General features: G+C 38.5%; 1 protein-coding gene across 7 annotated transcripts in view; it reads left to right on the top strand.

Annotated features, from left to right (window-relative positions):
- GPM6A (glycoprotein M6A) overlaps positions 1–24,044 on the top strand; it is a 249,677-nt gene that overhangs the window by 116,900 nt on the left and 108,733 nt on the right. Inside the window, exon 1 of one of the 7 annotated variants that reach the window (XM_042241484.1) lies at positions 18,365–18,402. The exons of the other annotated variants lie outside the window; for them this stretch is intronic. The gene's annotated coding sequence lies outside the window, so the exon portion shown is untranslated. Of the gene's footprint in view, positions 1–18,364; positions 18,403–24,044 lie in introns of those variants that run through there. 7 annotated transcript variants of the gene reach the window in all.

The following is a 24,044-nucleotide window of genomic DNA, read 5'->3' as shown; positions in this document are numbered from 1 at the left end:
TAGCAACAAGGGCTTCAGTTACCATGGACAGTTGAACAAAGTGCATGAAGACCTGTGTTTTTCTTTTTACAGAGATTTAAAAGGTATGCATTTATAACTTGTAGATATTTAACTATGTCTGGAACATTTTGTCCAGTCCTCTGGTAAGAGAAGTAGATGATTTGAGGGTGTCTGATCGTTGGTGTGTTAGTGAGAATGTGTGTTTCTATGGCCCACCAAGTGACTAACCATAGCTTTGTCAATAACCTCAGTGAACACATTATGAATTAGGAGAGGCCACAGAGAATGTCAGGGCTTCCCAGGTGGCACTCGTGGTAAAGAACCCATCTGCCAATGCAGGAGACATAAGAGATGAGAGTTTGATCCCTGGGTCAGGAAGATCCCCTGGAGGAGGGTATGGCCACCCACTCCAGTGTTCTTGCCTGGAGAACCCTACTGATAGGAGAGCCTGGAGGGCTACCATCCATAGGGTCTCAGAGTCAGATACAACTGAAGTACTTCTCACGCACACACAGAAGTCGTCACTGCTGAATCAATGATTAGAGCAAGTGAGTGGTTATATAGAGATGAAAAGAAAGGAGCAATGAACAGGAAGAGCAAGCAAGTTGAAATCTTCATAAATTGGCAGGACTGTTCCAAACAGCCAAAACCTGATTGATTTCCTTTTGGAACAGGAACATCATATGAAACCAAGCCTTAAAATTACATGTGCCAGGAATGTTTGATCAGCCCAGCCTCAGTGTTATTCACCATGTTTTTCTAGCATAATTAACCAGCAGCATATTAATACCTATCAACTTCTCTGGTTGAACAGAGTCCGCCACTGACTTCCTCTGAGAATCAATCCTTGGTGACCCTGAAAGACTGGGTCACTTGAGGACACAGAAGATCAAACTCGGTGGGAACAGCCCGGCTTCCTTATCTCAACAACCCATCATGTGGTCACTGTTTAATGATCCTCATTCATCCTTGGCCCAGCACCACTAACATACGGCATCAGCATCTCCTTAACTTACTAAACCCAGCAGGAGTATTTCAGTGAAAGGACAGTGCACAGATCTTTTTTTTTTTTTTTCAGTTTAGTTGTAATGTCTGTCTCATAATTAACAACACTGTACAATTATATTTGATGTAATTATACACTTTACATGGACATGTATGCACACATATCCCCATTAAAGGATACACATCAGAAAAGCACGTATACTATATTTATGGGCTGATAAAATCTTCAAAACTTAAAAAAGATTTTATTGTGGTAAAAGTCACATAACACCTAAAACATACTGTTTAATCATATTTAGCTGTACTTTGCAGTGGCGTTACTAAGTACATTATTATTATGCAGCTCTCACCATCATCCATCTTCCAAATTTTTAACTTTCCTAAACTGAAACTCTGTACCCATTAGACACTAAGTCACCATTCCCCTTCCCTACCGCTTACCCGCTGGCATCTACCAGTGTCCTTCCTAACTCTATGAATTTAACTATTCTAGGGCTTCCCTAATAGCTCAGTTGGTAAAGAATTTGCCTGCAGTGCAGGAGACCCTGGTTCAATTCCTGGGCCGGGAAGATCCCCTGGAGAAGGGAAAGGCTACCCACTCCAGTATTCTTGGGCTTCCCTTATGGCTCAGCTGGTAAAGAATCCATCTGCAATGCCAAGGTCTGGCTTCGATCTGTGGGTTGGAAAGATCCCCTGGAGAAGGGAAAGGCTACCCATTCCAGTATTCTGGCCTGGAGAATTCCACAGACTATATAGTCCATGGGGTCTCAGAGAGTTGGACACGACTGGGCGACGCTCACTTTCACTTCACTTTCAGTAACCTCCTACCTAGAGTCAAACAGTATTTGTCTGCAGCTACTGGATCAGAACTTTTCTTGACTAGGGTTATCTCTGCCTTGCCAGATGATGTTGGAGCGGAACACTTCCTTAGACAGACGTGGAGAAGAGACACCACCGTAATAAATGGGAAGAGAGTCGGCTTCAGCTCTGTGATACTACATGATATTGGTCAACTTAAATTACCCTGCGATTTCAGTGCCAGACGATGGCCTAGGGACTTTAGCATAGATTACCTCATTGACTCGTCACCATGACCTTTGTTGGTACTAATACTGAGAAAACTAAAAATCAAATAGGTTAATTAACTGGACCAAAGTCTCAGAGTAGCATGTGGAAAGAGCTGGGATTCAATACAGTCAGACAGAGGAGGCCAGGATCTGACTTTCAAATACACCCCGCATCGCATTAGATGCCAACATGACCTGCCTGCACACCCCCTTCTTAGTGATTCCACTTAAGAGGCGCCCAGTGCTGCCCTGGCCAGCCAAGCACAGGAATCATGGCTGTTCCCTATCACCAGCGCTGGCTTTTTTTGCCCACATGTGAAACAGCTTCACCAAGGGCATCTAGTCCCCAGGTGAGCCAGCAACTTATGACTTAGAAGTTTTGACTCCAGAAAGAGGGCCTGGGTCAATGAGTCTCCTCCCCTGAGATCAGGAGATGATTCTCGGTGTGTGCAGAGTCTCTATCCCTCCATGTGTCTGTACACTGACTATGCTGCCCAGCCCCCAGCTAATCTGAGTGAATTTCTGTTGGCCGTCAAAGGACCTCTAAATAAAACAGATGTCTAGATCCTTTTAGGAATCTGATATAGAGGGACTTAATGTTAAGAACTGTTTCCCAAGTTTAACCTGCTAAGTGGCAAATGAACCAAACGTACACTCATTTTGTACTTAACCATGAACTTGCCAGTACTATTGAACGCATCCTGGGTAATTGTGAGTTTTTCCCTCATCATTTTATTTTTATAATTTGATTAATTCAGTTCAGTTCAGTTGCTCAGTCGTGTCTGACTCTTTGCGACCCCATGAATCACAGCACGCCAGGTCTCCCTGTCCATCACCATCTCCCAGAGTTCACTCAGACTCACGTCCATCGAGTCAGTGATGCCATCCAGCTATCTCATCCTCTGTCATACCCTTCTCCTCCTGCCCCCAATCCCTCCCAGCATCAGAGTCTTTTCCAATGAGTCAACTCTTCACATGAGGTGGCCAAAGTACTGGAGTTTCAGCTTTAGCATCATTCCTTCCAAAGAAATCCCAGGACTGATCTCCTCTAGAATGGACTGGTTGGATCTCCTTGCAGTCCAAGGGACTCTCAAGAGTCTTCTCCAACACCACAGTTCAAAAGCATCAATTCTTTGGCACTCAGCCTTCTTCACAGTCCAACTCTCACATCCATACATGACCACTGGAAAAACCGTAGCCTTGACTAGATGGACCTTTGTTGGCAAAGTAATGTCTCTGCTTTTGAATATGCTATCTAGGTTGGTCATAACTTTCCTTCCAAGGAGTAAGCATCTTTTAATTTCATGGCTGCAGTCACCATCTGCAGTGATTTTGGAGCCCAGAAAAATAAAGTCTGACACTGTTTCCACTGTTTCCCCCTCTATTTCCCATGAAGTGATAGGACCAAATGCCATGGTCTTAGTTTTCTGATTGTTGAGCTTTAAGCCAAACTTTTCACTCTCCTCTTTCACTTTCATCAAGAGGCTCTCTTTAGTTCCTTTTCATCTCTGCCATACGGGTGGTGTCATCTGCATATCTGAGGTTATTGATATTTCTCCCGGCAATCTTGAATCCAGCTTGTGCTTCTTCCAGCCCAGCATTTCTCATGATGTACTCTGCATATAAGTTAAATAAGCAGGGTGACAATAGACAGCCTTGACGTACTCCTATTCCTATTTGGAACCAGTCTGTTGTTCCATGTCCAGTTCTAACTGTTGCTTCCTGACCTGCATATAGGTTTCTCAAGAAGCAGGTCAGGTGGTCTGGTATTCCCATCTCTTTCAGAATTTTCCACAGTTTATTGTGATCCACACAGTCAAACGCTTTGGCATAGTCAGTAAAGCAGAAATAAATATTTTTCTGGAACTCTCTTGCTTTTCCATGATCCAGCGGATGTTGACAATTTGATTAGTTCACCCTAAAACTTAGCAAGTAAACATTGGTAGTAAAATATTTTTAGAACCATTGCAGGAGAAATTAAAGAAGCAGCATGAGTCAAAAATGTCTGCTTTATTAAAAGAATTGGAATCTTCAGTGGTTTGACATAGAAATCCATAGACCTGAGACTAGGAAAATAACATCAAAAAGCTTTAAACAGTCACAGACATGGAGGAATTAATTAGCCCCCTTTTGCTTTTGGATGTCAGCTCCTTGTAGACCCTTGAAAAAGGGAGTTTGCCTTGCATAGTACCAAGTGGACAAAATTCTCAACAAGCATCATCAGATGCCATCTCTACCTTTGGACAAAAGCTAAAAGAAGTTTAGAGATTTAGATTTTATAAAGAACGTAAGAAAACTGTGTCCTGTGATTTGACAGCTGTGATTTACTAGTGTTTGCTGCACTTTCAGAAATTGACTTCATGTTGTGGTTATAAAATGCCTGTCAGGGGGCAAAATTATGTATATATCCCATATTAGTAAATATTCCCAGAACTTATGCATTGCTCTGGTTATTGTGACTTCTGTAGTTTAGATTTAATGTTTTAGAATAGAATGTAAATAGAATTGTCATCTTCTATTTCCACTGATTCTGCGGCTAATTATGTTTTCTCTAACTGTGGTGCTACTCGTCTTTGAGACCCGCATGCTCGGTAACACAAGCAACACCATCACGTTAGGACAGAGGATGTATGTCAGTTTTTCACCATATCATTCAGTTCAGTTCAGTTTATTCACTCAGTCGCGTCCTACTCTTTGTGACCTCATGAACCACAGCACGCCAGGCCTCCCTGTCCATCACCAACTCCCAGAGTTTACACAAATTCATGTCCATTGAGTCAGTGATGCCATCCAACCATCTCATCCTCTGTTGTCCCCTTCTCCTCCTGCCCTCAATCTTTGCCAGCATCAGGGTCTTTTCAAATGAGTCAGCTCTTCGCATCAGGGGGCCACAGTATTGGAGTTTCAGCTTCAACAACAGTCCTTCCAATGAATATTCAAGACTGATCTCCTTAGGATGGACTGGTTGGATCTCCTTTCAATCCAAGGGACTCTCAAGAGTCTTCTCCTACACCACAGTTCAAAAGCACCAATTGTTCAGCACTCAGCTTTCTTTATAGTCCAACCATATCATTAGAATGAGTGTATTCATCTTTTAAAATGGGGGAGAAAAGTTAGTCACTCAGTCATGTCCCACTTGTTGCAATCCCATGAACTGTAGCCTGCCAGGTTCGTCTGTCCATGGAATACTCCAGGCAACAATACTGGAGTGGGTTGCCAATTCCTTCTCCAGGGGATCTTCCCTACCCAGGGGTTGAACCCGGGTCTCCTGCATTGTAGGCAGATTCTTTACGATTTGAGCCACCAGGGAAGACCTCACTTTAAAATGAAAGTGCTTAATATAGTTATGTCTTTAACTAATTGAACTGAAACTTGATCTTAAACATTTAAGGAAACTGAGAACAGTATGGTGGACTGAGACATGGGTATGGTATGCTGATGCAGAATGTAGATAGAGTGATGACTTCAAATGGTTCTTAGAGGGAGCTTCCCTGGTGGTCCAGCAGTTAAGACTTCACCTTCCAATGCAGGGGATGCAGGTTCAATCCCTGGTCAGGAAGCTAAGATCCCATATGCCTCATGGCCAAAAGATTAGAACATAAGCAATATTTTCATATTCAATAAAGACTTTTAAAATGTTCACATCAAAAAAAAATCTTAACATTTGTTTCTTAGAAATTAATTATTCTTGAATCTCAAAAGCAGTGGTACATGTGGGATTCCTAGGATATAGGAAATGACTCTGGTTTGTCAGTTTTGGCACGATTGTCCTCTACACTTAACAGCCTCCCTGCCTCCCCCACCCCCCACTGCCACGAGCATGCAAAATGTTTGGCAGTTTTCTTCTTCATCCATCGAAGGCAGACTGCCTGGCTTATTTTCAGAATCCCTTTGGATGGCATCCATATTAACAGGTGGCACAGCTGTAGATGAGCTGACATTATAAAAATAATTCTTGTTTTCCCATGTGTTCTCTGCTCAAATGGTGTCCATTGTCTTGGTTTTTCTTAATCTGAAAGAAACTTCCTTTCTTTGCTCTGTGAAAATAAAAGGAAAGAAAAACAGAAGATAGCTGTTTCTCTCAGCTTGTGAGTGGAAAATTTACCTTTGGTCGCAGATGAAAGTCTGTTTAGTAGGGCCTGAGTATATAGTTTACTGGGGAATTAAGTTACAATGTGAGCAAGTCTGAGATCAGAGAGAAAAGGAAAAAATCCTGTTGTTATAAATGATGTGTTTTCCTAAAGTATTAAAACATGTCAACATGTTGGAACATTACTACTGTACGTAACCAGAATTCCCCAAAGAAAGACATTTGAGCACATTGTTTAAGTTGCTTAATGTTTTTGGACTTAAATTTCTATCACCAGAGAAGTAATCATCTTATAGTACACTTACCTCTACAAAAGAAAGCCATTTTGTGGAATCGATCCCTGGGAATGATTTTAGGAAGATGAAACATGTTGTTCACATTGCCTCCTATTATGGAGCATGTGTGTTTTTACTTTATTCACAAGTAAAGGTGAGGGAATTAAAACGTTCTCCTAGTTATTATTTCCCACTAATTAATAATAGAAATTTTAGTGTTTTGGTAAATATTTTCTCTTTTAAATGCATTAAAGAGAGCCTTTGAAAGATGAATGAGCTGTTTTTTCTTAATAATGTAAAATGTGGAAGAAAAACCTTATAGTTGTTTATATTCTTTCATTGTTAGTTGATGAGAAGAAGTTCTAGTAAAGAATTCAAATAAAGAAATAGTATCTGATCAAATCTCTTTCCTTGAAAGCTTAGTCATTTTTTTCCATTTTTGAGGCACCTTTCCACATTTCCTGTACCAGTGTTTATACATTTTCATTCATAGTAGTCTATACCCTGCCAATTTGCACTTCAATTTAGTGACGGAACGTCTGAAACATAGCTCACTGCCTATATTAACATGATTTACTTTTTGTGGAAAAATAGTAAATATAATAACTAATATTTAATTTTCTAGGCACTGTTCTTAGCATTTCATATCAAGTATCTAATGTGAACATGTATATGTTAATTAATAATTTCAAAGATTCTTTGATTTTATGGACACTATTAGTCAATGATTATTTAATTCAAACTAAACTCTAAAAGGAGCTAGAAGAAAATCTTATATAAATATCCAGAGAACAAGGAGGATTTTAACTTAATGAAATGAGATAGTCTTCATTTCAAAGAAAAAAAAAAAATGTGTCTAGTTAGAAAAAGCATTCCCCACCCCCACCCCCCCCATAATAAAAGCACAAATACAAATTTTGGAATTTTAGACTGGAAATTTCTTTTTCAGTGCTAGTAAAGAATTGTTTATATTTTTGATAAAACATCTTTCAGTATTTTGCTACTAGAATCAATGTTTAAAAAGAAAGGATTGAGCCTTGTCTGAGCTGTGGAACTCTCAGATATGACACTGAATAGTATTTATCCACTAAAAGCAAACAGGCTTTGAGACGTTCTGAAGGTCCTCAGTGGAGCCCATATGTTATTAAACCCAGATTCATTTAATACTTTAGAAATTTTATTATAATTTTTCATCAATTAAAAGAACTCATCCTTTTACAATAAGATGACTTTTGAATGTTACTCATACAATAACTGAACATAAAACATTTTCAACCCCTTTACTCCACCATCCACAATAGAAAGTTGTAAATAAACGATAAGATCTGGAATCCAGAGACCATATACTTGGATTCTCTCCATAAACTTTAAGCATGTAGAGAACTGAGTCATTTTTGTAGTCAACTGTCATAACCCCAATAACTTGTGGGTTTCCAGAACAGATGACTTTGCTACAGGCTCTTTTCCTTCCCTGTAAGTCACTTTCTGTATAATTTTACCCATATTCTTTAATCCTAGTTTTCTCAAGCCCCTTATTTATTTATTTATTTATTTATTGGCCTCTGTCCCATGCACAATTTTTAAAATAGATTAAAAACACAGAGTGTACTTTTTTCTTCTAATATGCTCTACTAAAAAAATCAGATTCATTGGCCACTTCATTCCATTTGTATCTGATTATTGGCACATTTCCTCCTATTTATTGATGTGTGTTCATTTTGCTTTAGTCTTTAAGTACTAAAATAATTATTTTAAGTGTCTGCTGGGTGATTTATGACTTATTTGACTATATTATGGATGTATTAGGTTGGTCATGTTGAATTTCTAATACTAGACAATTTGTTCTAAAAAATGACACTTCAATATGTCTGTACTATCAGTGTGTTACCTTTAATGAAATTTTTTAATATGTTCATCATTCCTATCTAGAAAATAGAAAAATAATATGTGATAAGACATGATTAAGGTTTGCGTGTCTACGTGGAATATACAGTAAGCTTATCAAATAGTTTTTTTGTCCCAAATCATTGTGAGCTCATTAATTTGTTGTGCTTTTTTTATCTTTTTAAGCAAAAATTGGCAAAGCTTTAAAACTTGATTGTTTTATTCATATGTAACTCAAAGCTAACCTTTTCTCACTTTTGAGGTTGTGTGACCTTGGTACTTTAGGGGCTTGTTCAACATACTGCTTTTGAATCTGTGGTTTACTCTGCCTGCCTCAGAGTAGATGGCGTGTCCTTTCCTCTAGAGAGTGGGTGGAATATCTGCTGTGTTTTTCTTTGGATTAAATGAAATTCCAAAGATCATTTTCCATATACGTGGCATGACCAATGGAGTCTCAGCTCCCACAAATTGAGAATGCCATTTTTTGAGTTTTTAAAAAATATCATCTAAGATAAGTTTATAGGACTGTTTGTGGTCCTTGAGGGATAAAGAATTGTGTACCATTTCAATATTGAATGTAACTCAGAATGTTGTGTGGAAATACTACTCACCTACCATGACTAGAGCTTATTGTGGATGAAACAGAATCTTTCCATGAAGAGGTCTTACTATCTGTGCTTTAGAAATATAAGAAAGCAGTCATTTTGAATAATAATTTTTTTAAAGTTTAGGCTTCAGGTGCACGATAATGCAGGACAGCCCTGGAAAATAATGGAATGCCCTTTAGTTTATGTAGATACAGAATTTTATCTGTTAATTTTTTATTTTATTTTTTTATTTTTTTATTTTTATTTTTTAATTTTAGTTTTTATTTTTAAATTTTAAAATCTTTAATTCTTACATGCATTCCCAAACATGAAACCCCTCCCACCTCCCTCCCATAACAACTTTCTGGGTCATCCCCATGCACCAGCCCCAAGCATGCTGCATCCTGCGTCAGACATAGACTGGCGATTCAATTCACATGATAGTATACATGTTAGAATGTCATTCTCCCAAATCATCCCACCCTCTCCTCTCCCTCTGAGTCCAAAAGTCCGCTATACATATCTGTGTCTCTTTCCCTGTCTTGCATACAGGGTCGTCATTGCCATCTTCCTAAATTCCATATATATGTGTTAGTATACTGTATTGGTGTTTTTCTTTCTGGCTTACTTCACTCAGTATAATCGGCTCCAGTTTCATCCATCTCATCAGAACTGATTCAAATGAATTCTTTTAACGGCTGAGTAATACTCCATTGTGTATATGTACCACAGCTTTCTTATCCATTCATCTGCTGCAATAAATGCTGGAGAGGGTGTGGAGAAAGGGAACCCTCCTACACTGTTGGTGGGAATGCAAACTAGTACAGCCACTATGGAGAACGGTGTGGAGATTCCTTAAAAAATTGCAAATAGAACTACCTTATGACCCAGCAATCCCACTTCTGGGCATACACACCGAGGAAACCAGAACTGAAAGAGACACATGTACCCCAATGTTCATTGCAGCACTGTTTATAATAGCCAGGACATGGAAACAACCTAGATGTCCATCAGCAGATGAATGTTAATTTTTTAAATGTAGTTGTGAGAAAAAGTGAGACTGGATGGAAAAGACTTGGATGCCTCTGATCTTCCTACAGGATGTTTTCTGGTGCTGTCCTGCATTATCGTGCACCTGAAGCCTAAACTTTAAAAAAATTATTATTCAAAATTACTGCTTTCTTACATTTCTAAAGCACAGATAGTAAGACCTCTTCATGGAAAGATTCTGTTTCAGAGCAGTTTTGGCCCAGATGTTGGAGAGTCCCATCCCTAAGTTAAGTGATTTACATTCAGTATAATTAAGATTAAAAATCATGTTATGAAATTGAACTCAGGTTAGTATACATGGATTGAAAGTGATAATGTTAGTCACTCAGTCAAGTCTAACTCTTTACAACCCCATGGACTGTAGCCCTCCAGGCTCCTTTGTCCATGGAATTCTCCAGGCAAGTGGGTAGCCATACTGGAGTGGGTTGCCTTTCCCTTCTCCAGGGGGTCTTTCCAACCCAGAGATCAAACCCAGGTCTCCTGCATTGCAGGTGGATTCTTTACCATCTGAGCCATCAGGGAAGCCCATATATGCATTGATTAAACAAAGCAATTTATTTCTCTAACCAAGGTTTTGGTGCAAGTATGATTTATTTCTAAATTTTATTTTATAAATTTAAATTCTATTTTATATTTTTAATATTCTTTGTAGCTATTTATGTTTTCACTTTGTAAAATTTGAAATTCCCCTTAAGTCTCTGAAAATGTTGAATTATTTACCACAAGTTATACAGTTGTATGCTCGTTCAGTTGCGTCCAACTCTTTGCAGCCCCATGGACTGTAGGCCACCAGGCCCCTCTGTCCATGGAATTTTCCAAGCAAGAATACTGGGGTGGGCTGCCACATCCTACTTCAGGGGTTCTTCCCCAGCCAGGGATTGAACCCCTGTCTGCTGTGTCCCCTGCATTGCCAAGTGGGTTCTCTTACCACTAGTGCCCCCTAGGAAGCCCCAAGTTACACAGTTACTGGAATTATTTAACCACTTCCTGACCACTTAGAAATCTATAAAGCTTAAAATTTTGTACTCTCAGGATTACATTATTTGAGGCAAAATTTTCTTAATCTTTTTAGAATTTATTATTTAAAAAAATCCATCCCACTTAAAAGGCCACGCCATCGCAAGAGATCGTTGAGTGCTACTGCCAAAAAGTGACACTGGTTCAAACATTAAAGAAGTGGGTATATGTTTGTGCCAAAAAAGAAATGATGTGTATTTCAGAGGAGAACTGATGCCTGGAAGAGTCAAGAGAAGCGAGCTGGCTAGAGGCCCCTAGGAACTAAGGAAAGAGAAGTATGGAGTCTGTCTTAAGGTCTCCAGGGGCCGGCAATGAGCCTGATGGAGCTATTTAGAGGGCATGGTTGGGAAAGCATAATGTTGTTTCCCATTTTGCAAAATGAGAAAGAAAAAAAAATGCGACTACATATGAGGCCATTGAAATCTTTGAACTTTCTGCTTATAAGTTGCCTCTGGCAATGATTTCCAATTTCCTTCATTTTCTTTTATGTGGAATACAGCTGGGGATTTGCCAGACAAAAAAAATTGAATACCTCTTTCGGAGCGGCGTAAAAATTGCATTCTATATTTCCCTAGGTAAAACTGCTTTTCTGAGGAAATGCACTGATTGTTAATCTACTGTGCTCCTCGAGTTTCCTTCTTTCCAGAACCAAGGGCTTCTGTCTTGCTAGTTAGATGCAATGGCACTGAAAGAAAATGTTTATCCGCACCCATGTAATGATATCATAAATGTCATAAACAGAATTTTATTCACCTTGAAGTGGTGAACTGAGCACCATTAGAACATTTGGTTTAAAGATAATCTCAAATTGAGACAACTGAGCTTCCTTAAAAATTGTTAAATGATACATAGCAGCCTTTGGGAGAGATAAGGTGAGGATTTTGCCTAAAGCTGTTAGGAATGAATAACTTGTAAGAGAAGAATCATTATTAACTGTACTTTGCAGTGGATGTGCTATTTGGGGGCCTTTGGGATTTATGCGTCTTTATTATGTTTTGTGTTATGTGTCTTTGGAAGTGTAGCAGGACCATAGTCTAGCAGAGTAGTTCTCAGTCTTATTTTGCTTGATGCTCACCTCTATTGGGGTGTGTGAAAACATAGGTTGCTGCCCCTCCTCCTTTGATCTCAAGTTTATGATTTAGTAAGCCTGGGGCGAGGCCCAAGAATCTGCATTTCCAGCAATTTCCAAGTGATGCTGTAGGGGCTAGTCATGGGACCACACATAGAGAGCCGTTGGTCTCGTATATTACTTCTACTGGATAAAACTCGTGGTGAATTTCCCAACAGAGATTTATAATTTATATATATCCAAATAAAGATATCATGAAGTCTGAGACAAAAAATATAGAAATAGCAGTCATTTAAATAACTTTCTGGGTAACTACATAAAAACATAGAAATGGCAGTCATTAAACATTAGAACTTTCTGGGTAACTAATTCAAACATTTTGCTTTTGAAAATCAAACAGATTTTTGAAATCTGTGATCATCTGCATAAATTCTTGTTATGCAAGGCTTCAAAAAGTTTTGCGAAATGTGTGATGATATACAGCTTTCCATCTGGATTGTTCAGTAACTGTAGGAGAAAATTATAATCATGGATTGATGGGCAAAATTGACTGAGATAGGAAACCTACAGTCACTGAAAATGCTATGTGTGTACCAATAAAACAGTTATCTTGTATTCAGTGGGCATGAGAGTTCAATCATTTAGGAGAATGATTTTATGTCACACCTGACTGCCAAGACCTGTTGCTGGTATTAATGTTATTGTAATTCTCACTAGCTAATTAACAAATATAAATGAAATTTTGTGTCAGTGATCATGAAAGATCCTATGAAGACCAACTCTAAACTTAGTTGGATCAGTTGGTTATCACTGTTGGTAAATATTGGTTATTACTAAGATCACAAGTTATGTTTTACTGACAAAATAAAAGCAAAAAGTATGACTTGAAATCTCAGTTATTACCGTGTGTTATGGAGTTATTTGTGTGTTGTTTTGCATTTTCGTATTAAATGTACATAAATTATCTTAAATAAATGAAATAATTGCAATTTTTACTCATTGTTATGGAATATGAAATCAAATTTAGGTAATTTTTCAGAAAATAGAATGTTTAAGAACCTAAGGTGATTGTTTTACTATAAAATAATGAAGACATAGGCTTAACATACACAAAATGTAGTTCAGAAGCTTATAAAAATTCTTGAAATTCTTGTTTTGGATCAGAACAGCTTTCAGGGTGAGTTCAGTATGCTCTGGGGAAGGAAATGCCTGTGGGAACTTATTACAGGTTCATCGGCTTAAAAACAAGCCAGCAAACAGCTTGCATAGATGGAAGGCTTGAAGACTGTGTCTTCCATCAGTACTACCCCTAGGAATTATGCTTCTCCTCTTCCAGAATTCCCAGATGTGAATAGCTCTGCTGAATTATGACCTGTTTTTGGTAAACACAACCTAATAGCTTTGTTCATGCAATAGTAGGGGACAAATGGCTTACATTTCTAGCTTTTACATGTTTGTAATGAAAAACTCTCAACTGTCAGAAGGGAAGTGGTAGAAATAACTGAGTTGCTCAGACATGGATTCGGATATTAACTTGTTCACATACTGGCTTTGTTTTCGGTTCAGTGACTTAGCTTCTGATCAAGAGTCTTAATTTTATCATTCATAAAATAGGAAAATACAATATCTCTGTGAAAGTGAAAGTGTTAGTTGCTCAGTCATGTCCAACTCTTTGTGATCCCATGGCCTGTACCGCACCAGGTTCCTCTGTCCATGAAATTCTCCTGGCAAGAGTACTGGAGTGGGTAGCCAGTCCCTTCTCCAGGGGATCTTCTGGACCCGGGAGTCGGACCCAGATCTCTCACATTGCAGGCAGATTCTTTACCATCTGAGTCACCAGGGAGCTTGATCAATTATTTAATGAGATAACTTTTATAAATCATCTAAATGGTTAGCACTACTTGATAAATCGTAGGGGATCAAAGTGGATTTTTATTAATCTCTTAGGATATGTTACTTTTTCTTTCCTTTATGTTATAGGGCCTCCCTGTCCTTGCTAAAAGTCATCTCAAATCTGCAGATTTTGTGACTGTACATAGATAGTTATATTAGAATAACTACACAGTGCCGACCGCTCTTCTAAGTGTCATTGAACAAGGCAGACTAGATTATGGAGATTTTAATGTGGACGTGGATACAGACTATAACTAAAACAATATCCACACTTAAAATAGACCTGAGAATACCAAGGATATACCCATGAGAAGAACAGAGTGGGATTTAGAATTGAGAGGCTTGCAGTCCAGCTGTTGGCCAATGGCTGCAGTCTCATCTGAAGGCTCGACTTGTCAGAGCACACTTGTTTTGTGGCTCACAAGTCACCTTGCTGCAGCTTTCTTAGTATAGGTCTGCCTCCTGACAGGGTAGCTGGTTCTTCTGAATGAAGAATGTAAAAGACACAGGAAGAGAACAGGCAAAGTGAGAGCCACAGTGCTTTTATAAGCCTGCACGCGAGACAGCAAGAGACACAGGTGTATAGAACCGTCTTTTGGACTCTGTGGGAGAGGGCGAGGGTCGGATGATTTGGGAGAATGGCATTGAAACATGTATAATATCATATAAGAAACGAATTGCCAGTCTAGGTTTGATGCAGGATACAGGATGCTTGGGGCTGGTGCACTGAGATGACCCACAGAGATGGTACGGGGAAGGAGATGGGAGGGGGGTTCAGGACTGGGAACATGTGTACACCCGTGGTGGAGAAGGCAATGGCACCCCACTCCAGTGCTCTTGCCTGGAAAATCCCATGGGCGGAGGAGCCTGGTGGACTGCAGTCCATGGGGTCGCGAAGAGTCGGACATGACTAAGCGACTGCACTTTCACTTTTCACTTTCATGCACTGGAGAAGGAAATGGCAACCCACTCCAGTGTTCTTGCCTGGAGAATCCCAGGGACGATGGAGCCTGGTGGGCTGCCTTCTATGGGGTCGCACAGAGTTGGACACGACTGAAGCAACTTAGCAGTACACCCGTGGTGGATTCATGTTGATGTATGGCAAAACCAATACAGTATTGTAAAGTAAAATAAAGTAAAATTTAAAAAAAGAATTGGAAAAAAAAATCTTTGAAACAACATTCTATCACGTGTGCCGTATTCTATTCGTTAGAAGCAAGTCAGTAAATATAGCCAATCCATGAATGAAGGAATGTAGCCCTTACTCAAGTGGAGGAGATTTCAGAAAGACGTGAATGCTATGGGGCTGGATCTCTGAGTACCATATAAGAGGCCACGCCATAGATCATGCCTCAAATGCAACATGTCCCAGGTTACAGGAATCCGTTTACTTCTGAATCTACTCTGCCTCCTTTGTTCTTGACTCCTGTCACTCTGGTATGTCAGAACCTGAAAGCCAAAGGGTCACTGCTAAGCCCTTCCACATTTTCTTCGGCATCAGATTGGTCGCCGTATGCTTTTTCCTGAGAAATGTCTTTTAATTCTGATGCCTCATCTGTATCTGTTCAGTTGTAGTCTGGAGGCTTCGTCAGTTCTTGCCTGAAGCTATTGTAGTTGTCTTCACTATGCTTTTCTTCATCTAATTTCTATCTGCTTTATTTAGAATTATCTTTCTCACACTAAATATATCCATGGATTCTGTGTCTTCAAGACTTGCATTATTTTCACTCCCTGTAAGAATAAATCCATTATCCTTATTTTGGCATATCAGACCCTTTATAACACTGGGGAAACCAACCCACTAGCCTTGTTTTTGGATTTCATCCTTCACACACAGAAATCCTTACTCTCTCATCATGGCATGCCCTGTTGTGACGTGTTCTGGCCCATCCTGATTTCCTGCTTTATGCTCTTTCTTACCTGCTAATCTCATTCACCATTCAAGTCACAGCTCAAACAGTGTTTCTCAGGAAGCTTTGCCAGATGCCCACATTCATCACAAGCCATGAACTTCTTTAAGGGCCAGTAAATTTCTATCATGTCACTCAGCGCTCTGAGTTATACTTCCTAGACTTCCCTGTCAAATAAAATCCACGAATTATTAATTTTGAATTCAAAATTCTGAGTACAGTGGTACAACAATTGATACTCAATAAATAATGATGGAATATGTGAATTCTCATCTAAGTTATTGTGTGTAATTGCAGTGTTCAAAAAAAAAAAAAAACAAAACTTGAATGTAGAAGTTCCAAAGAAGGGCTATGGCCAAGATAAATGTTTGACTTTAGTTCCTATTAGGGACTTACATATGTAAATCTAAAAGAAATTATAACAAAATTTAACATTTATTAGGGTCACGCTATTTGCTGGGCACTGTTCCCAGTAGTGCTTTATGTTTACTTTACCCAATCCCGTCAGCTTTGTCAATTAGATATTATGATTCTCTCTTTAAAGATAAGGAACCCAAGGCACAGAGATGTTTAGTGATTTTCCCATGGTCACCCAGCTAGGAAGTGGTGAAGCTGGGTCTTAAACCAAGGCAATCTGGCCCCAGATACTCCGGAAAGTAATTGGTATCCAAAGATAGCCAAATTGAGATGGCATACATCAGAGAGGGATAAAGAAATAAAAACTATAAGATGAAAGCTCATTGGATGAAAGGCTAAATAGAGGGAAATTGTGAATGAATAGAATCAAGTTTATATTATCATAAAAAAAAAGTATTTTCAAAGTTTCTTCTGTGTGTTTGAGATGGTGGCATGGGTGAATGGCCCGTGGCAAACCATTTCACCTCTATGACCTTAAATTTCCTATTTTCAATATTAAGGAAATGCACTAGAATTCCATATCTATGCTGCTATGAATTTTAGAGATGCTCTTTAAACCTGATAATGTCAAAGGTAATGTAAGAACATTGTTAGATTGTTGCTTTACTAAGTAGAATATATTTTCTATTGATGCATTTTATTTATCTTTACTTATTTCTTATAAAATAAGCACATTTTTCATCCGATGTTTTATGTAGGAGGAACCCATCTGAGTGTCAATATTCTGTTAGGTACTAGATAGAGTCTACACATAGAATGATTAAAGTATAATTTCTTGTCCAAAACATATAGAAGTGTTTACCAGAAAATAGGAACATTCATATTTTAATAATTTATTTTCTCCCTTCTTTTTTATTTTTCTCTCATAGATACAGATACACACACATAAACACACACATAACAAAAGCAAACTATCAGAAATATAATAAATTGTCAAGTGAAAGTAAAATATTTTGAATGTTTTATATCTAAAGGATTAATCTGAATTTTTTTTTCAACCCAGGGTTGACCTTTATGCTGGTCTTCTTTTCCTCTACAAGAAGGAATAACATGTCTTTTTTTTTTTGCAATTAATGACTTCCTCATTTTGCAAAGTCCTCCAGTCCTTTGGACTTGCTGTTCTTGCTTTTGAACTAAAGACTTCCTTAAACAATAGTTAGCAAGATTATATAGCATAACACATGTCTTCATAAATTTTCATTTTATGATACAGAATTGAGGTGATTTTGCTATTCAGTAATTTCCTATTTTGAGAATATGGTATCTTTACATAGAGGATAACTAAATGTCAAAAGGCATTTGCTTTTGTCATAAAAGAGAAGCTAAATATATATTGACTTCAGGCAATTTTTTAATAGAGAAACTCATGAAGACAATAACCAAGGCAAAGGATTAAAAGGATCATAGTTGTGATCCTTACAGCATTCTGATTATTTTTTAAAATGTTGACAGTCTTATTGCAAACAACTCTATAGTTCAGATTCAGGAAATAAATCTTACTAATGTGTTAGTCCCTTTATTTTGCTGGTGAATTTGTTGACAGATAGTAATTAGGTCACTGTATTGAAATACCCCATGTAAGCTCAGAATTCTCTGTGTTGGTTGGCATGACAACCATAGTGGTCGATTAAACATGCTCAGAAATGGAGAAACTGTGCTCCTCGGATGTTAACTTGGTGGGAAGAGAGTCCTGCTCAGAGTATGGTGAAAGGGACAGAGGAGTCTAAGGATGGCTCTGCTATTCCATATTCATTTATGTGGTATGGATAAGATCAACTTATAGTATGTACAAAAACTAGATCTTTAAAAAAACATTTAGATGTTTACCAAAAATATTTTTGATTTTATGTGGATTTTAAAAAGAAATGGTTGAAATAGCTTTAAAATACAAAGTCCTCTTTTAGAGAAAATACTTATTATTCTTTAGAACAAGTATAATTGCTGTAAATGATCATTTCTATCTAGCTCTTTCCCTTTTAAGCCGTTCCATGAAGCACATGGCAGATGACATGTACAGATGGCGTAGATTGGCACTGCCTTTGCTGGCCAGTATTACCATAGCCAAATTTAGGGACTGAGGAGATGGTGAAAGGATAAATCATTAACGAGAGAGACAGAGCGTTGGACAAAGACGGATGGTATGGCTCACTATCATTTTTTCTCATCTATTTTTCAACTCCGCCCCTTTGGCTACTACATAGCTATTAACCTAAAAGAAATTTGGAGGTAGTCAATGAAAGCAAGTTATTATGCCTTATAAGACACTTCATATTGTTTGCCATTTATTTTCTTTTATATCTAATACAGACATTTAGGGTGGTAGGAGGAGAAGGATTTGACTGTCTAGCAAGATTTTTTTTTTTAAATTAGTTTGCTCTGATCTGGCTAATAAAGTTTAAAAGACAAGATAAAGTGGACAGCACAGATTTAAACTGTTTCTGTAACTCAGCTTTGACAATCAATATATGAGGTAAGGAAGGTTGTATGTTTTAATTTGATTTTTTAATTAGGATGCTTATATAAAAATTCAAGTATGGATGTTTTGATTAATCAATGGAAAATATGAATATCAGATATAAATATAAATAATTTATAATAGGCCACGATAAAAATCTATTATTGAAGAAAATTTTTAAAAATCACTATTCATTATAATTTTTTTGAGAGGGCGAGATTTACAGATCATCCTCAGTCTACAAGAGGAAATTAACTGTGTGGGATTAAGGAGCTAATTAATGATAGAACTAGGCCTAAAACCCTGCTGGCCTCATTCAAATGCAGGCTCTTTTTATAGCACCGTGATGCCTGCTAATCCCCCTACCATCCATGTTGTGGTCAAACATAATAACTTCCTGGTTGCATGAGATGTCCATTTAGTATAAGAGAAGGCAACACTCTTTTATTTTGAAATTCCTTACTTTCTTTCTTTGTCAGAACTCCTTTTTTAGAGCTAAGGGCTCTAATTTATTATTTTACGTGTAGTTTTTGCTTCTTTTTAATTTTGACTTAAGAGAGGCATATTCATATTTTCATTATATTTAAATGTCTGATTTGCTCACGAATTACTGAAGGATGGATAGGGCTAAACATTATCCATCATTGGTATTTAGATATTAACTCTGAAAAGCAGTATAAACTCTTGAAATTACCCTGATGGATACACACTTCTGTAAAATTTTAATTTTCTGCTAGCCAGTGATTGATAATAAATTCTAGCTTCAGTTTGTTTTAGAATTGGCACTCTCCTTAAGTTTTCTAGTTTTGAGGGCAAGTGTTTTCTTTCTTGTATTATCTTCATGAGATTTTGCTTAGATCTTTCCAAGTACTGGGACTCAAAAATATTGTGTTTTTAAAAACTCAGTGATCTGTGTGTTTCTATTTTATATTTCTGTGATTTCGTTAAAAATATGAACTGAATATATCTTAACAAATTTAAAGATATTTCTTGGAGAAAAACATTGACCATTAATTGACCCTTAATTTCAGGGTTGAAAATACATGTGTCTTGCCTCTCGTTGTCTTTTTTTCCCCCCCGGACACATCAGTTGACGTTCTTTGTTTTCATTCTCCTTTGCTTCTTCTTTTCAGTCTGTGCTAAGCCCTTTCTCATCGTCCTTGTAAAAGTCTCTCCCTGTCTTGCCCTTCCCTTTCAGACCCATCCTCTCTCCCCGCTTCCAGTTACTTTGACTAGATCAGCTCACATTAATGAACATCTTCAAAAGAACAAACAAAGTGGGTGGAGGAGGAGGGTGAGATGGAGAAATGATGAGCAGGAAAGTGAAAGCTGAAATGAAAGATGAGAAGATCATGAATAGAAAAATTGGGGGGAAATAGATAAACCAGTGGACAGGAACGTTAAGTTTGTCAGTTAAAACTTTGCAGCTAATATTTATATTTTTTCATCCTCTATTAGATGATTCATTCATCACTTAACAAACATATAATGAGCACCCCATTTTGCCAGCTCTAATTGAATCGCTCAGGTTGGAGCAATCAGAACACACACACTCCAAGACACCGAGTCCTCATCTTCCTGGAGCCTATAGTCCAGTGAATAAAAACTTAGCTTAGAAAATGGTGCTTTATATTGTTGATAAGTATCTTTCTTTCAGAAGTAAGAACAAAAGGAAAAGATTTTTCACAGAAAGTTGTGTCTTGAATAAGTTAAATTTATTTGCCTGATGTGATGAGTGATGTCCAGTAAGCAGTTTGATGCATGAACTCAGATTTGGGAGAAAAATCTGTGTTGAAATTTTGCACTTGTAAGTCATCAACACGTATGGGATCATTGATGATAGTGTTATTGATGAAACCAACCTAAAGGTATTTGTGGACCTAGAAGGGACTAGAATAGAGACTTCAGGAAAGCTTCATAGAAAGAGGCTGGGAACAAGAAAGAGAATGCTAAGTGGGCAGAAAGCATGTGTTGGGGCCCTTGATGGAGGGTGAAGAGAAGTTGTGAACCAGAAGCGGCCAGCAGTAGCCCGTGCTTGTGAAGACCAATAAGGTCAAGGGTAACTTTGGAGAGTACATTGTCAGTCAGACCCTTGAGTAAACCTTTTCTGCGGTATTTCTTTGTAGCTCATACCATGTGAGGTATATTATTAAAGCTGTAAGATATATTTGATATCTGGTATGTCATATCTTTGGAGAAGACAATGGCAATCCACTCCAGTACTCTTGCCTGGAAAATCCCATGGGTGGAGGAGCCCGGTGGGCTGCAGTCCATGGGGTTGCAAAGAGTCAGACACGACTGAGCAACTTCACTTTAACTTTTCACTTTCATGCATTGGAGAAGGAAATGGCAACCCACTCCAGTGTTCTTGCCTGGAGAATCCCACGGATGGGGGAGCCTGGTGGGCTGCCGTCTGTGGGGTCATACAGAGTCGGACACGACTGAAGCGACTTAGCAGCAGCAGCAGCAGCAGCAGCAGCATGTCATATCTTGGGCTTCCCAGGAGGTGCTAGTGGTGAAGAGCCTGCCTGCCAATACAGGAGATGTAAGAGACACAGGTTCAATCCCTGGGTGGGGAAGATCCCCTGGAGAAGGGCATGGCAACTCACTCCAGTATTCTTGCCTAGAGAATTCCATGGACAAGAGGAGCCTGGAGGGCTATGGACCATGGGGTTGCAAAGAGTCAGATACAACTGAAGTGACTTAGCATGCATGCATGTCGTATCTTATGAAAGAGATGTCACTTATTTCCTGTGCTGTTTGACTTTTGATATGGTAGGGATGTGAATATACATTTGAAGAGTGAAGAATCAGGATAGTGGGAGAAATAGAAAAGAGAATAAAACTAGAAGGAGGTCAGCTGTGAGAGGTGCTAAAATCTAGAGTGTAGCTGGAAAGGTTCATAGCAAACCCTGAAAGACAACCGTGGATTCTTTTCCCCATCCCTATTTAAAGAATGAAGTTTCATTTTGTTTCTTGAACACAAAGAAAGAAGATGTATGTGTATCATGTTTTGTGTGTTTGGTTTTACATATTTCTGTTGGAAAAGCACAGTTTGGTGAAATTAGTTTGAGATTGTGGTGAAATAAGTCTGGTATTGTGCAGGACAGATGGGAGGATATTGACTATAGATTGGAGGTCATGGAGGCTGGACCAAGAAAAGGCTGCACATTGGAAGTGAAGTCAAAGTGAAGTCGCTCAGTCATGTCCAACTCTTTGCGACCCCATGGACACCAGGCTCCTCCGTCTGTGGGATTTTCTAGGCAAAAGTACTGGAGTGGGTTGCCATTTCCTTCTCCAGGGAATCTTCCCCACCCAGGGATTGAACCTAGGTCTCCCGCGTTGTAGACAGACGCTTTACCGTCTGAGCCAGCAGGCAAGTCAGAAAGATTCCATTAATTCTAGGGAAAAATATGAGGGAAAACTGATGAAACATGTAGTGTTTCTAGGCTGAAAGAAATACTTAACACATTATGTATTAAATAGTTATCTTACTAGTGGTAGTCCAACAGGGTCTGAAAGATGCCATGGTGTTTTCAGTTGACAATTTTAAATATCCACTGGTATCCTGTGAGTTTGCTCAGCGGTGTAGGTGCCTTGGGTCACAGGCTGGAAACCATATGTTGGTGATGTGCTTTCTCATACTTGTTATCCGTGTTGTGTCAGAATATATATTTCACTGTGTCATAAGTGCTTGTGTGATTTTTTCTCCATCCTTTTTGCTGAACTGAGTCTGCAAACTTCACAAAGAGAGGATCATGTTTATCTTGTTCATAGCTGTATCCTTTCCAACCAGCACTGGCTCATGGCAGGTCTTCAGTAACTAGTTGTTGAATTAATCCAAGTTATGAATGGGTTAATTATATACAATGCTAATTTGTCTGCATGCATTTTTCAAACTCCAAGGTTAATTTCTAGAATATTTCTTTTAGTAGAGTCATATGAATGGTCTTTGTGAGATCTATTAACAATAACTGAATAGAATGATTGCAAGTGCTAAAAAAAGAATTGCTTTTTTCCTTCTGCATAAGAGAAGGCGAATCACGTGAATCGCCAGTCTGGGTACACTTTTGGGAGAATTGTGGTAGACATAAAAATAATAACTGTAACAATAGTTAAAATTCTATTTAACAATAGTTAAAATTCTAAAATAAAGTGCACCTAACTCTTTTAACTCCAAACAGTGGTAGGAAGTATGATGCTTAACACACTACCCAGAGTTAGTGGTTTAAGACAGTATTATTTTTTTTTTCTCTTTCACAGTTGTGTGGGTTGTCTGATTTACTCTTCTGCTCCATGTCGTATTGGCTTCAAGATAATCTGCTGTCATCTGGGGTCTTGACTGGGCTGGAATGTCCGAGAGTGCTCAATTGATGTTGGCTGTTGGTTGAGAGTTTAGCTGAGACTCAGGGCCAACATATACACATATGGCCTCTGCATGTGGCTTGGACGTCTCACAGTGTGGCGGCTAGATTCTGAGAGGGAGCAACTCAGGACCAAGTACTGTCAGAGATCCAGGCAGTAGTCATAAGGATTCTTAGAATTTAGCCTCAGAAACCTGAGAACGCCTTCACCACATTGTATGTGGGAAGGGGGATTATTAAAGCTCACCCAGATTCACGGTGGGGTAGGGGGTAGGGGGAGTTAGATCCCACTCATCAATGTGAAAAGCAGCATGAAAGGAGAGGGAATGAGTCAAGAGTGGCCATCATTGGCTCTTCACTTCTGGGTGCTACTAGATTTTTTTTTTTTTTAATTTTAGAAGTGGGAGATAGATTCATGAAGAAGTGGTAACTTCAATTTATAGATGATTAATGCAGCAACCAGGACTCAGAGTCTCAGAGTATATATTCTTAATCACAACCTGTTACTGCTTCACCTCTAGCAATATTGATCATTCTCGTATGTGATTACACACACACACACACACACACACACACACATACATATATATATTACACATTCAGTAAATTTAGAGATCATGATAACAGTGATGATAATAGTAGGGATTTGAATAGGCATTTATTCTGTGAATGTTATTCACAGTTGCTACTTAATAGTCATATAGTCATATAATGCTTTGTTTTTGCAGTTTATTACAGTTCACATTGATTATTTTATTCACTCACAGAATATGTTCTTTCTTCAGTGTTTTGATATAATTTTCAATTTACCAAAGCATTGCAGAGATAGTGGAGAAAGTTTCAGTGCAGGTCCACCCAGCTTCCTGACTGCTTCCATAACTTAGCCAAAGTTAGAAATGACCACTGATACAGTACCGTCTGGAGAAGGCAATGGCACCCCACTCCAGTACTCTTGCCTGGA

Source organism: Ovis aries, chromosome 26 (assembly GCF_016772045.2).
Source record: "Ovis aries strain OAR_USU_Benz2616 breed Rambouillet chromosome 26, ARS-UI_Ramb_v3.0, whole genome shotgun sequence".
Classification (NCBI taxonomy): domain Eukaryota; kingdom Metazoa; phylum Chordata; class Mammalia; order Artiodactyla; family Bovidae; genus Ovis; species Ovis aries.
The sequence above is the reverse complement of the archived record's forward strand: the minus strand, read 5'-3'. Positions and strand labels throughout refer to the sequence as shown.